Source organism: Galeopterus variegatus, unplaced genomic scaffold (genome assembly GCF_000696425.1).
Source record: "Galeopterus variegatus unplaced genomic scaffold, G_variegatus-3.0.2 Scaffold1486, whole genome shotgun sequence".
In the NCBI taxonomy this organism is placed as follows: domain Eukaryota; kingdom Metazoa; phylum Chordata; class Mammalia; order Dermoptera; family Cynocephalidae; genus Galeopterus; species Galeopterus variegatus.
The window spans coordinates 283,852-295,751 of NW_007727597.1; the positions used below are offsets into that span (position 1 = coordinate 283,852).

General features: G+C 36.4%; 1 protein-coding gene across 3 annotated transcripts in view; it reads left to right on the forward strand.

Annotated features, from left to right (window-relative positions):
* SIPA1L1 (signal-induced proliferation-associated 1 like 1) overlaps positions 1-11,900 on the forward strand; it is a 313,419-nt gene that overhangs the window by 212,878 nt on the left and 88,641 nt on the right. The window contains exon 1 of one of the 3 annotated variants that reach the window (XM_008577310.1): positions 11,086-11,727. The exons of the other annotated variants lie outside the window; for them this stretch is intronic. The gene's annotated coding sequence lies outside the window, so the exon portion shown is untranslated. Of the gene's footprint in view, positions 1-11,085; positions 11,728-11,900 lie in introns of those variants that run through there. 3 annotated transcript variants of the gene reach the window in all.

Below are 11,900 nucleotides of genomic sequence, written 5' to 3' on the forward strand. Positions count from 1 at the left end.
TTATATTTCTCAGGTTGGGGTTTGTGAGCTTTGGCCTATCTGAATGGAATATTCTGTTCAGTTTCTTCATGTGTACCAAGAATGAATATGAAACTGGGAAAAAAGTGTTCTCCCCTAATATTTATGAACTGTGGAATCTACTCTTTGTTTGTAGGAACACGTACTGATATGTTGTTTCTGTTCAGCAAAGGTAGTTTGGAGAGTTCTTCTATTTAAGATACTGAATTTTTTCTAAACAAATTAATGTCTCTTGATATTAGTTATCAATATAACCTTGGCTTTGCTGTGCTGAAACCTTCAAACATTAACTTCAGGAAGTTTAGATGCCTCATTTCTTTTTAAACAATATTACTGCTTTCTTTGCACACATGATATTGAATTTAAAGTCACTGACCTTAAAGAAAGCTGTGTAATTTAAACATAAGAGGCTTAAAAATAAAAAATATTAACATAAAAAATAAAGTTAAAAAATTGTATTTGCTTTTCTGATGTAGGCTAGTGAGAACAGATGATCTTTTTCTATTGCTTTAAGTCTTTAGCTCCTTATCAGTTACCCTCACTGTGAAGCATGAGGTGTTCTTGGCGTTTTTGAGTCAAACTCCGCACAGGTGACCTGCATAAAGAACTAGTGAGGACTTTCGTTTGTTCATTTGTATATTGGTAAGAAAAAGATAACAGTTCACAAAGTACAACATCCTCTGGTTTCACTCTTATAAAATTTTTTTGGCAAGTTTTTGGATATTTTGTTCTTGTTTATCTTACCTGCTGTACTTGTACTACCCTGACTTTTCCCATACTTGTGAGCATAAGCATAGATGCAGAACACTTAACTTCTCTTTTTAATTTTTTAATATTGTTACTGTGGTATATTTATATGTGTGTACATATGTATGTGCGTGTTTATTCATATTTCTATAAAATGTTTATTTTATTTGCTTTTGCTTTAAATTTAACCAACAGGTATTTCTAAGTTCCTACTGTGTGTCAAGCACAGTGCTAGTCACTGAGCTGGTAGAGACCCCATCTTCTTAGTGCCCGTAGAAAACCTGGGATATCCAGTACAGTGCAAAGGGAAAGGTAACAATCACTATTCGCATTACCAATTCTGAGATCCTACATGCTGGTGGTATTCTCCACATCCATGTACATGCTATTGTTAGTTTTATTTGCTTCTTACATTGCTGAGCTCGTATTACACATACAGTTTTTTTAAACTTCACATTATGTTGTATTCTCTCAGGTAATTAAAACACTTTGAACATAATTTTAATGAATATAATATAATATTCCATTATGTGGATATCGCATAATTTATATAATTCAGGAGCATTTAGGTTGTTTACCGTTCCTTTCAATTCTAGGTAATATCGTGATGAACATGTATTGCGTAAAATGTTGTCTTGTGGATTGTTTCCTTAAGAAATCCTCAGGAATAAAATAACTAGGTAAAAAGTATGTGAACATTTTAAAGGATCTTGATACATATTCCTAAAGGTTTTTTTAAAAAATCAGTTTTCACTCCTTCCAATAGCTCAATAGTTAATGAGCACATTTTGTTTAAAACATACACACACACACACACACACACACACACACCTTTGTATTTATTTTATTTATTGAACAGAAACATTTTTCAAATGTTTAGTCAATTAATACTTTTTCCCCCATTTTTCTTTTTGAGTCTTAGTGTTCTATCTTGATCTATAACAACTCTGCATATATTCAATGTATTAAACCTGTGTTGTATTTGTAGTTTTCTTACTAATTTTTTGTTTGCCCTTTAATATACAGATCTTTTAAAGTTTCATAGAACCAAATCTATCAACCTTTTATTATTTCTTTCATTAGTCTTACACATAGAAAATCTTTCTCCATTCAACATCACGTTTTTCCCCCTATTTTATTAATTTCTACGTTCTTACCACTCATTAATTCTACTATTTGTGAACCAGGAGGATTTTGCTACTAACCTGTTACTACAGGTTGTATTTTTCTAGTTCTCTGCACAAAGGACCCACTTGGTACTAATTGCTAACTTGTGGCTTCGCTATGGCACTTGATACTTGAATGCCTGTTTAATTCCATATATCTATGGTTCTGTTATAATTGGGTCCTTGTGAAAGTACTTTATTGAATATAAAATACGAAAATGAACAAAGTAAAATAAAGTTAAACCAAGTCATGACTGACTTCTACATGAGTTCATACTTTAAGAGGTCCAGAAATGAAAGTTAACTCTTTTCAGATATAACTGATATAAAGAAACCTACCTCACTTTCCTGTAATAGGAATATTATGGATTGTAGCATTAGGCTTGGGATGACTGCCAAATAGAATGTAAAATATTATTTTTGGCTTATTTTATGGTGATAACTGCTAATTTTCTAATTTGTACACTTTCATTTTTAAACAATACATAAATCAGTTGAAATGAAAATGCTTTCAATTTGCTGGGAAATGAATTCTGCTAGTGTACATTGTAGGTAATTATTAAAAGTATTGGTTTGTGATTTATAAATTAGTTGTGTCATGATTTTTAAACCAAAAACCTACTTTTAGAATTAATATTCTTGGCATTTCAGGTAGCATAGGCACAAAATTTTTTATTGAATTCAAAGCCTAAGTACTATATGTTGTCCTTTCATCATACATTTTTTGTTCTTTGTCTATCTCTCCCACTAAATGTAAATATTTTTAGGGCAGTATCTTCAGCACATAGAATAGTACCTCAAATATTTGTTGAGTAATAGATATTTGTTGGTTGATTGACTATCAGGGCATAAATTGAAAAATGTAGGAAAACGGAATACCTTTGCTTAAGTATACAGAATGTATCAGGCATTGTATTAGAAACTTACTGATCTTATAACTATATAGAGAGCATTGCTTTTCTAAAGATGAACCTGGTCTTTACTTTTTTTGTTAATCTTTTGGATACATTATGAGCAGTAGGTTTTAGGAGACAGTAAGAGACTGGACACGTAGAGAGCTCCAATATGTTTCAAGGCAGACTTCCATCTCAGGAGAAGGTTAGTCCAGACCTGCAGTGAACCAGTCCCTATCCTTTCACTTAATGAACTGTAATCAGAAATGGCTGGGAAAAGGCTGGTAACAGCTGTGGTTGCTGTGGAACTGTGGACTTACAGCTTCTGGCCCTGAGGCACCCCAGATGGAAGATGATGGGTTCAGACAAGGTATTCTTGATAATAATTCAGAGTTTTAAACTCTGAATGTTGTGTTCTCAGTTCAGGCCCAGTCATCCAGTAGAGCTTTATGAAAAGGGGTACAGTTCGTCTGGGGCGGACCTGTTCCTTCTGATAAGGTAAGAAGGAAGCAGTTTGGAGGCCAGTTTCAGTCAGTCTGGAATTTCAGGTCTAAATTGGACAAAAAAAGGGTGGCAGTTGAGGAGCCACTGAAAGTTCCCAAAGTGACATGACCACTGTAGCATTTTTTTTTTCTTTGGTGGCTGGCTGGTATGGGGATCACACTGTAGCATTTTTAGAAAGTTATCAATTAGTATTTTTCCTAATGGATGCATTTCCACTAAATGTAGAGATTCATGCCTTGGTTGTACTTCAGAAGGGATACTCAGGTGATAAGGGGAGGCCTTTTTTTTTTTTCCCCTCTCTTTCCATTACATGTAGACATTCCCTGACTTAAGATGGTGCAAAAGCAGTGCACCTTCTTTTTTTTTTTTTTCCTCTCTTTCCATTACATGTAGACATTCCCTGACTTAAGATGGTGCAAAAGCAGTGCACCTTCAGTAGAAACTGTACTTCATTGACTACCTATACAGCCATTGTGTTTCTCACTTTCAGCACAGTATTCAATAAATCACGTGAGATATGCAGCACATTATTGTAAAATAGGCTTGTGTTATATGATTTTGCTCAACTGTAGGCTAATGTGTTATGAGCATATTTAAATTAGGCTAGACCATGATGTTCAGTAGTTTAGGTGTATTAAATACATTTTCGACTTGCAATATTTTCAACTTATAGTGGTTTTATTTGGATGTAACCTCATCGTATTTTAAAAGTGTTTTTTCTGCCATAAATTCTTTAACTGTCAGCCCAGTATTTATTGAGCGAGCCCACTGCATAGTGAATACTTTGTAATGGTACACAATCTACTTAGGTTTATGACTTTGGGCATGTCATTTACCTCTGTAAACCGTTTATTCATCCATAAAATGTAAGGCCCTCATAGGGTGGCTTGTGAGGATTAAAGGAATGAACATGTGTCAGGGAATGGAATGGGTGACAGAGGCCTGTTCTCTTGGAGCCTTCCAGGGAGAAACTTTATGCTCAGAAATAAAGGTGCAATGGGCCGGCCCGGTGGCACACTGCTACAGTGCGCCGCTTGGAAGCGCGGCGGCGCTCCCGCTGAGGGTTCGGATCCCACATACAGACTGGCCGCTCACTGGCTGAGCGAGGTGCGGGCGCAACACCGAGGGTTGCGATCCCGTTGCCGGTCCCGGTCCAGTACAGGTGCGACACTGAGGGTTGCGATCCGTTGCCGGTCACGAAAAAAGACAAAAAAGGAAAAGAAAAAAAAAGAAATAAAGGTGCAATGGAAGGGACACATGAACCATCTGCAATCTGTATTTAAGGAAATGCTTAGGCAATGAGAATTGATTTTATGTTTTAATTTTCTTTTAAGTTCTTGGTCCTTAGGTGGTATATTAAAATCTGCTAAGTGAAATATGGTTACTGTTGATAATAATCATGATTGATAATGATGTGGATATTAGAGTTGTACATAGAAGGAATTTTATGTTTACCCATTGTTCTCATTGATGCTTTCTTCTCTCTTCCTAAGCTAAATTTAAAAGCTTTTTCAAATATACTTTCTTAAATTCTTTTTGGAACATAAATATTCAAATGAGAAAATCATTATCTCCTTAATAAAGCCACTTGTGACGTTCCATCTTATTGAGCCCTCTGGTTTCCTACACACCTCTCCTTTTCCCAGTTAGATTATAGGGACTTGAGGGTAGAAATGTGTTCCCTCTCTGTTGCCAACAGTGACTAGCTCAAACAGCCTGTGTTGGTGACCTGAAAAGCTGTCTTAGTGAGGCAGCTTCTCTGCTGCAGTTTTTATAGGGTTCGTTATATGCGCATCAAAGGCAATTTTCATGGCTTATCTAGTGTAGATCTGACATCATACAGTTCAGTCCATCTCTTTCCCTTCTGTTCTCAAAGAAGAAAGTCAGTATTGTACTATCCGATGCTTCCTCTCCAGTTTCAGTTCCTGCAGTCATTGATGCCTCACAGCGCTTTAGGAATGCTCTCTAGAGTGGTGGTGTGGGAGCTCAAATAGTGACATTGTTCAAATTTAGCCTAAATCTCTGCAGATGGAGTATTGTGAAAAGGACAGAATGTACATGGGAAAGTAGATGGATCCCAGGAAAGGGGAACCAGTGATGGCAACCTAGGCTTTGTTGGGTGGCCTCACCTGATTTCCCTAGCTAACTGTGGTCCTGTGAAGGGACAGAGTACAGGCCGTTGGGTACAACAGAACTTTTATGTTAATATTAAATATATAGAAAGTATCTGTAAATAAGGAAATAAAAGCAATCGTGCTAATCATCTATATGAAATAATTATTCAAAACTTATCAATACTGCTCATCTTATAATCTTTTGTGCTCTATATAATCCTCTTTGATTTCATTTTAATTAGGGGAGTTAGCATGAGAACATCTCACTGAAAGGACCTGACATCTGTTGAATCTTGACTTGTTTGGTGATTTGAATGATTGGAGGTTTAATATAGTGCAGTATTTTTATAATTAGTATTCAAGGGTATGTTTATCATATCACATTCCCAGCTCATATTTTATTCTTTTAGCAACAGAATGATGTTTTTTTTCCTCTAAAGTTTTGTTTCTGATTATAAAGGTAACACATCCTTATTTTAGAAAATAAAAAAATATAGGCAAACACAAATACACACACACACACACACACACAAAACTCAGAAATTACTCATAACCAAATATTTGAAGACAAACATTGTAAATCCTTTGGTGAACTTCCATTGCCTTTTAAATATATCTATATATAACTTTTTCCCAAACATAGCTAAGTTTATAATGTATATACCATTTTTTCTCCTGCATTCTCTAAAAAATGGGCCTGCTTGTCTCTAATTATATTCAATAGCGTGCATGATATAAAGATGTTGTATTTGTTTAGAAAGTGAGTCCACTGTCAAATCAGATAAGAAATCTCTTAGTTTAATGAAATTAGTGATGGCGATGGTGGTTATTTTTAAACTGCATATTTTATGGAGCCTTTAATATGCTAACATGTATCATGATGTCCTAAGAAAAGTGATATATGAATGTGTCTCTGCCTTATTTAATTATGGAACCCTTTTTTGTGAAGAATTTGAACACAACTTGGAAAAAATTGAAAAGTATTTTAATCTAAATACTAGACATTTACTTTTGTCTTCCTGGCATCCATTTCTCACATTTCTCTTTCCCCGGATAATATTTGATAATAAATTGTTTAATACCAGATTATGTTTGGTAATCAGCTGTTTGATACTTGATCACAATGTGCAGTATTGGTGAATACGTTTTTAAATGTATTTTTGATGATTATTAATGTACAAGTTAATATGTTAAAAACACTCACTTGCTTCATTGGTCTAGTCTGGTCTCTTGGTATCCTGTTGTCAGGCGTGGAAACTCTATGCCCCTGATGATTTGGTGAGCTTTGGTTTCTTTTACTTTAAAGTGTTAACTTATTGTATCACAGACACTATTCTTTAATAATTCTGATTCTTTTATCTTTCTACTTATTACCTTTTACTCTTTCTGTCTTTTGCCTTCCTACTTTAAGCTCCTCAAAGCTAACTCTTAGGGATTATATTAATTGCTTATTGTTTAAGTTTCATCATATTTAAATGGAAGAGATACATATCCATATGTATTTATCCCACCCAAGAACTAGCGAGGCCCAACCCTGCTTAGCTTCCGAGATCAGATGCATTGGGGTGTGTCCAGGGTGGTATGGCTGTGGACTCCACGTATATTTCTGTTCTACTTTATTTTGCCAGCTCTTGAATCATTTTACTGCTCATCAATAAATCCAACATGTAAATTGTTCCATACCCTTATTCTACCAGCTCTCTTCTGCCATCAACCTTTCTGCCAAATTTTCATGTTTTTTTTACCCTCAACTATTCAAAGTATATTCAAGCCTTACTAAGCATTTGAAATGTAAACTTCTTATTGAACTTTTTTAGTTGGGAAGGTGGGTGAGAGGCAAATGGGGTTTTTCTCTTTTGGTCCTTACGCTGGCCAAGCAGGCACATTTTTCATTTCTTTCTTACCTCTAAATTCAAATGTAGCTTCATCCTGCTATATGTTTTGTATCCATAACTTCTTTTTGTTAATTTCAGCACAAGTTATTTGAATCTACTTTGTCTCCACCAGTGTTGTCTTTTTCAGATAGTGAACATTTGGAGAGCAGGAACTAGATTTATCAACTCTGTTCTTCCCAATCCTTCCTGCTTTTTGTTGAAGAGAGAGAACGGAAACGAAAGGAGGAGGAAATTCCATTCTAAAAAGTTATGTGCTGATTCATAAAGCTTAAATTGTCCATGACAGTGGACTAAGATGTTTGTATGTGTTTTAGGCTAACTTGGAAGAGTGAGACATCCTTTTTGTCTGAGATATTACTTTTATGTAATATGAGTGAAATTCAGGAAAGCTAAGAAGGGATGTAAAGGAAATAGTTTGCCTTATTTGGTTATCTTAGCTAGTCTAATATTTAAACACTGTGAGGTTATATTTCTCTTTTAAAAGAAAGTGTCCCATTACATTCTGAAGTAAGAATATTTATAGGTATTCTAAATCTTTGTGTATAACTTCAAAAACTATTTACATGGAATTTTTCATAAATACTCTAATAGAGTGTATCTCTGAATTATTGGGGCATTTGAATAGTTATTCATCAGCAAAATTCCTTCTGTTGCCCTGCAACATTGAGAGCTGGCCCTGTATTTGAGGCTATACCAGTTAAGGATCTGACATCCCATTTTGGAATAGGGAAGTATTTGATGAGGAATGCTATATCTTTTTTGGTAAATCTGTCATATCGCATTGTAATTATTTCAGGACAAGAAATGTAGTGTTTCACCCCTACCCCCACCCTCTTCCCACATCTTCTTGTGTAACCTTTAAACTGTTCTTTATGCCCTTAACACAAAGAAAGTTTCGTATGTTATTCCTTTCATTCAGTTCCTTGAATTATTTATTGTCCTCACTTCCTTAACACTCATTCATTTCTTAAAAAATAAATAATGATGTTTCCATTTCTTTAGCTTTTTAGTTAATTTACTGTACAAAATAGCAAGATATCAAGTATGTTATTCCTTTCATTCAGTTCCTTGAATTATTTATTGTCCTCACTTCCTTAACACTCATTCATTTCTTAAAAAATAAAAAATGATGTTTCCATTTCTTTAGCTTTTTAGTTAATTTACTGTACAAAATAGCAAGATATCAAATGGGCACCTGCGTATGTTTTATCTGGAGTTTAGGGGAGAAGGTCATGACCAGAGATTTGGAGGTAGCAGCACAGAGATGAAATTTAAAGCTATGGGCACCTATGATTTCACCAGACAGAGTACTGGTTTTCATGCAGGTATCTTCCCCCAGTAATTTCATTATTCTGTCCTTGTTCATCTGCACAGACAACTGTGATCCAAGCAAGTCAATACCCTCCTTTCCATGGTAACATTCTTACTCCATTGTACCTTTGCCTGCTTTCTCATCCTAATACACTCAGTGCTCACATGCATCCCAATAGAATACCTTCTACATTCCCTTCCAGAAATATGATAAACTAGGGATTTCAGCCTGGAATCACTAGCTTTTAAATGGAGCCCACTAATGATACTGAGTAGTGGCAAACAGAGTGCAAGAGAAAGTGAAGAAGCACATGGGTATCACAGAGATCAAGAGAAGAGAGTTTTGAGAAAGGAGGGTCAAGAGTACAAATGCTTCACAGAGTCAGAATGGCAAGGACTATTTTTAGCAATTAAGACCTCCCTAGAAGTTCCATTTTCAGCATTCTTGGGGACTTGCTGTGATACAGTTAAATGCCACCAGGAGATAGTTCCTATTATTAAAAAGCTTACAGTCAGAACGGAAAGTGTACAGAGCAGAGGCATGACCCTTGCGTATCCCTGTCATGACCTTTAGCACACTCATCTTTTCACTTGTCTATGCCACGCCACTGCACCTGGAGCTTCCCTTGAAGGAGAGACTGCTTCCTCAGATATTCCTAGCACCAGGCATGTGATCCACATTAAGAAAAAGATGCAGAAACACTGGGATGGCTTAGAAGAGAGGAGGAAGCACTTTCGGAAGAATGGCGTTATCAGAAAAGGGTGGTGGGTTAGGTTGTGATAGATCTTCAGTGATGAAAATACCTTCAACTAGTAGGTAGCATTGAACTCGTTGAATTTAACTGTGGTCCCTCTGGATGGGATTAGTAGTCTAGCTAGAGGGATTTGCCATGGACTTACACAGTACCTAGAGTTATAAACTTAAACATGTAATAAGGAAATTTTTTCTACAGCCTGCTCTTTCAGCAGATGGAGGTGACATGCTGTAAATTAGCATTGCTCTTCTGTTTAATTCTATTGCTTTTTACCATGTTTAATGATGCTTAGGCAGGTTTGCTGATATTTAAGAGAATTGCTAACAATTGTGAACATGTTTGCTACTTCAGTCAACCCTAGGGAATAGGTTCTAAGGTATTACTGATCTGTCATGATATGACACATGTGGATGGACATCTTTATTTTCGACTGGTAGTTTAATAAGTGCAAAGTATGTATATTTCTATATATGCTAGTCAGTGCCCAGAGTACATTACCCTTCAGATGGGTCTGATGCTATAAATAAGGATGGGGAAAGGGAAGGAAGGAAAAGGAAAAGGAGAGAGAGAGAGAGAAATATGGGAAGGAAGGTCCTTATGACTCAAAGAAAATCTGTTATTTAACTTAGGTGCCTGTTTTGAACCTCTTCAGTTTTTACAGGTCATTAAACTGTGGCTTCTCTCCCCCCATGTACCCATCTATATTTGGAAGTGAAAAGGAGACGTTTGAGTTGTTGTTATGATCAGGATGTTATAGGAGTCTTGACATTTCTTTTAAATTCCTAAGTAATCTTATATTTAAAAATAAGATTTTTAAAAAACCATTAAAAATATAGGAAGCATATAAGATGGTTTGGAGGAGAAAAACTGATGGCAAGAATTGGGCATTTCCAAGTTAGTTAGTTGTTTTTTAGTGTGGGCTTTTAGTTTCTTTCTGTAATGGATATAAGTTTACATATCCTGAGAAAGAGTTTTGCAGTAAACCATTTTGTAAGTCAAATGAAATGTGGCATGAATGAGTTTTTATCATGGTAAGGTTGGTGTGTTGTTGGCCTTTTAGAGAATGAATGTTCTGGGAGTGGAAGATGCTTATTTTTTTTTTTATTACTGTGAGGTTGTGAAAAATATTGAAAGCATCTGGTTTTTATAAGATTGTACTTAGAATTATTCTTTATGCTATTATAGAGAGTATCCTTTCTTTGAATTTTTTTTTTAATCGGCTTTTTTTTTTTTTTTTTTGAGAGGGACAGGTGTTTGCATTTGGGTTCACTTGATTGGTTTTCCTTCCAGTTTATGAGGAGCACTTCCTGGACCTTAGCTGTGGCCCTATGTGCTGTCCCTCGTTGCTGCTGGAAGCAATAGTTAGCACGTTTTGCCACTGCAAGGCTTACAGTTAAAAGAGGAGACTGGAAAGTTCTGGAATGTAAAGAAAATTATAACAATCTGATGGCAGAAGTATCTGGAAAGCTCAGAAGCTAGGCTTAATTAGGTAGTGGTGCAAAACCTTTGTCCCTTTCACAAAAGATTCTGAAGAGAAGTGTTCCTGAAAACAATTGGCATTCATCTGACCGGCAGGCAGACCCAGCCGTGCGAGCCCAGCCGGAGCTTGCTTGGCCTTGCATTCTGCAGGCAGCATGCATTTTTTGAAACACCCCTCAATGTTCCAGCCTTTAAATAGCAGCGAGTCTTCTGAAATTCTGCGTGCTGCAAGAGAAATGAAATGGAAGCCTTGGAGGCAGGAAGCTGACTAGCGAGTTGCTTAATTATTGTGGAAGTAAGTGCTTGTTACCGTTGAGTGGAGTACAGCGAGTGCGGGTCGTCCTCGGGTGTCAGCCACCCGTGATTTGTAGACAATGCCGCCCTGTCAGCTCAGTGCTGGTTCAGCAGCATCTTTCCAAACATGTATTTGGCAAGAATTTAAAGGCCACCTCTTGTGTAATTTGTGGAGTCTTGGAAAAGGATCCTCTGCCTTTCTTTTCAGGATATGCGCAACCATGCAGGATTTTGTACTCAGAATCTGTGCCTCCCGCCTCCTGCCTGACGTGCTCTTGAGGAAGTTCGTTTTCGTGGCCATCACCTGGAAGGATGATAACAGTTCTCTGTAATCTGCTGGGGGATATGGAGAGAGCTACCCAGAGCAGCATTTTGATCCTGCCATCTTCATAAATAGCACTGATGGGGTGGAGTAGGTTGCACTGCGTAAGGAAATGCAGGCATTTGTTCGTTAGTGAATACTTCTAGCCTTAAGAGTGGGTGAAACTAAGGAGAGCTTGGGAAGAGGTGGTGGCGAATACCGGATTCATTCTGAAATATTCTTCGTCTGGGTAAGTGATAAAGTAGAGGAAAACACAAAAGATTGCTAACAGATACAGTGGCTCTGGGAAGAATAACCTTTTTATTTTCTCTCGGCTGTATTTGCTCTTGCTAAGTATGTTAAGCTTTTGTAAGGAAACAAAAAACAAGTATTGATTTTGAAATATGGAAGGAGTTAAAAAGT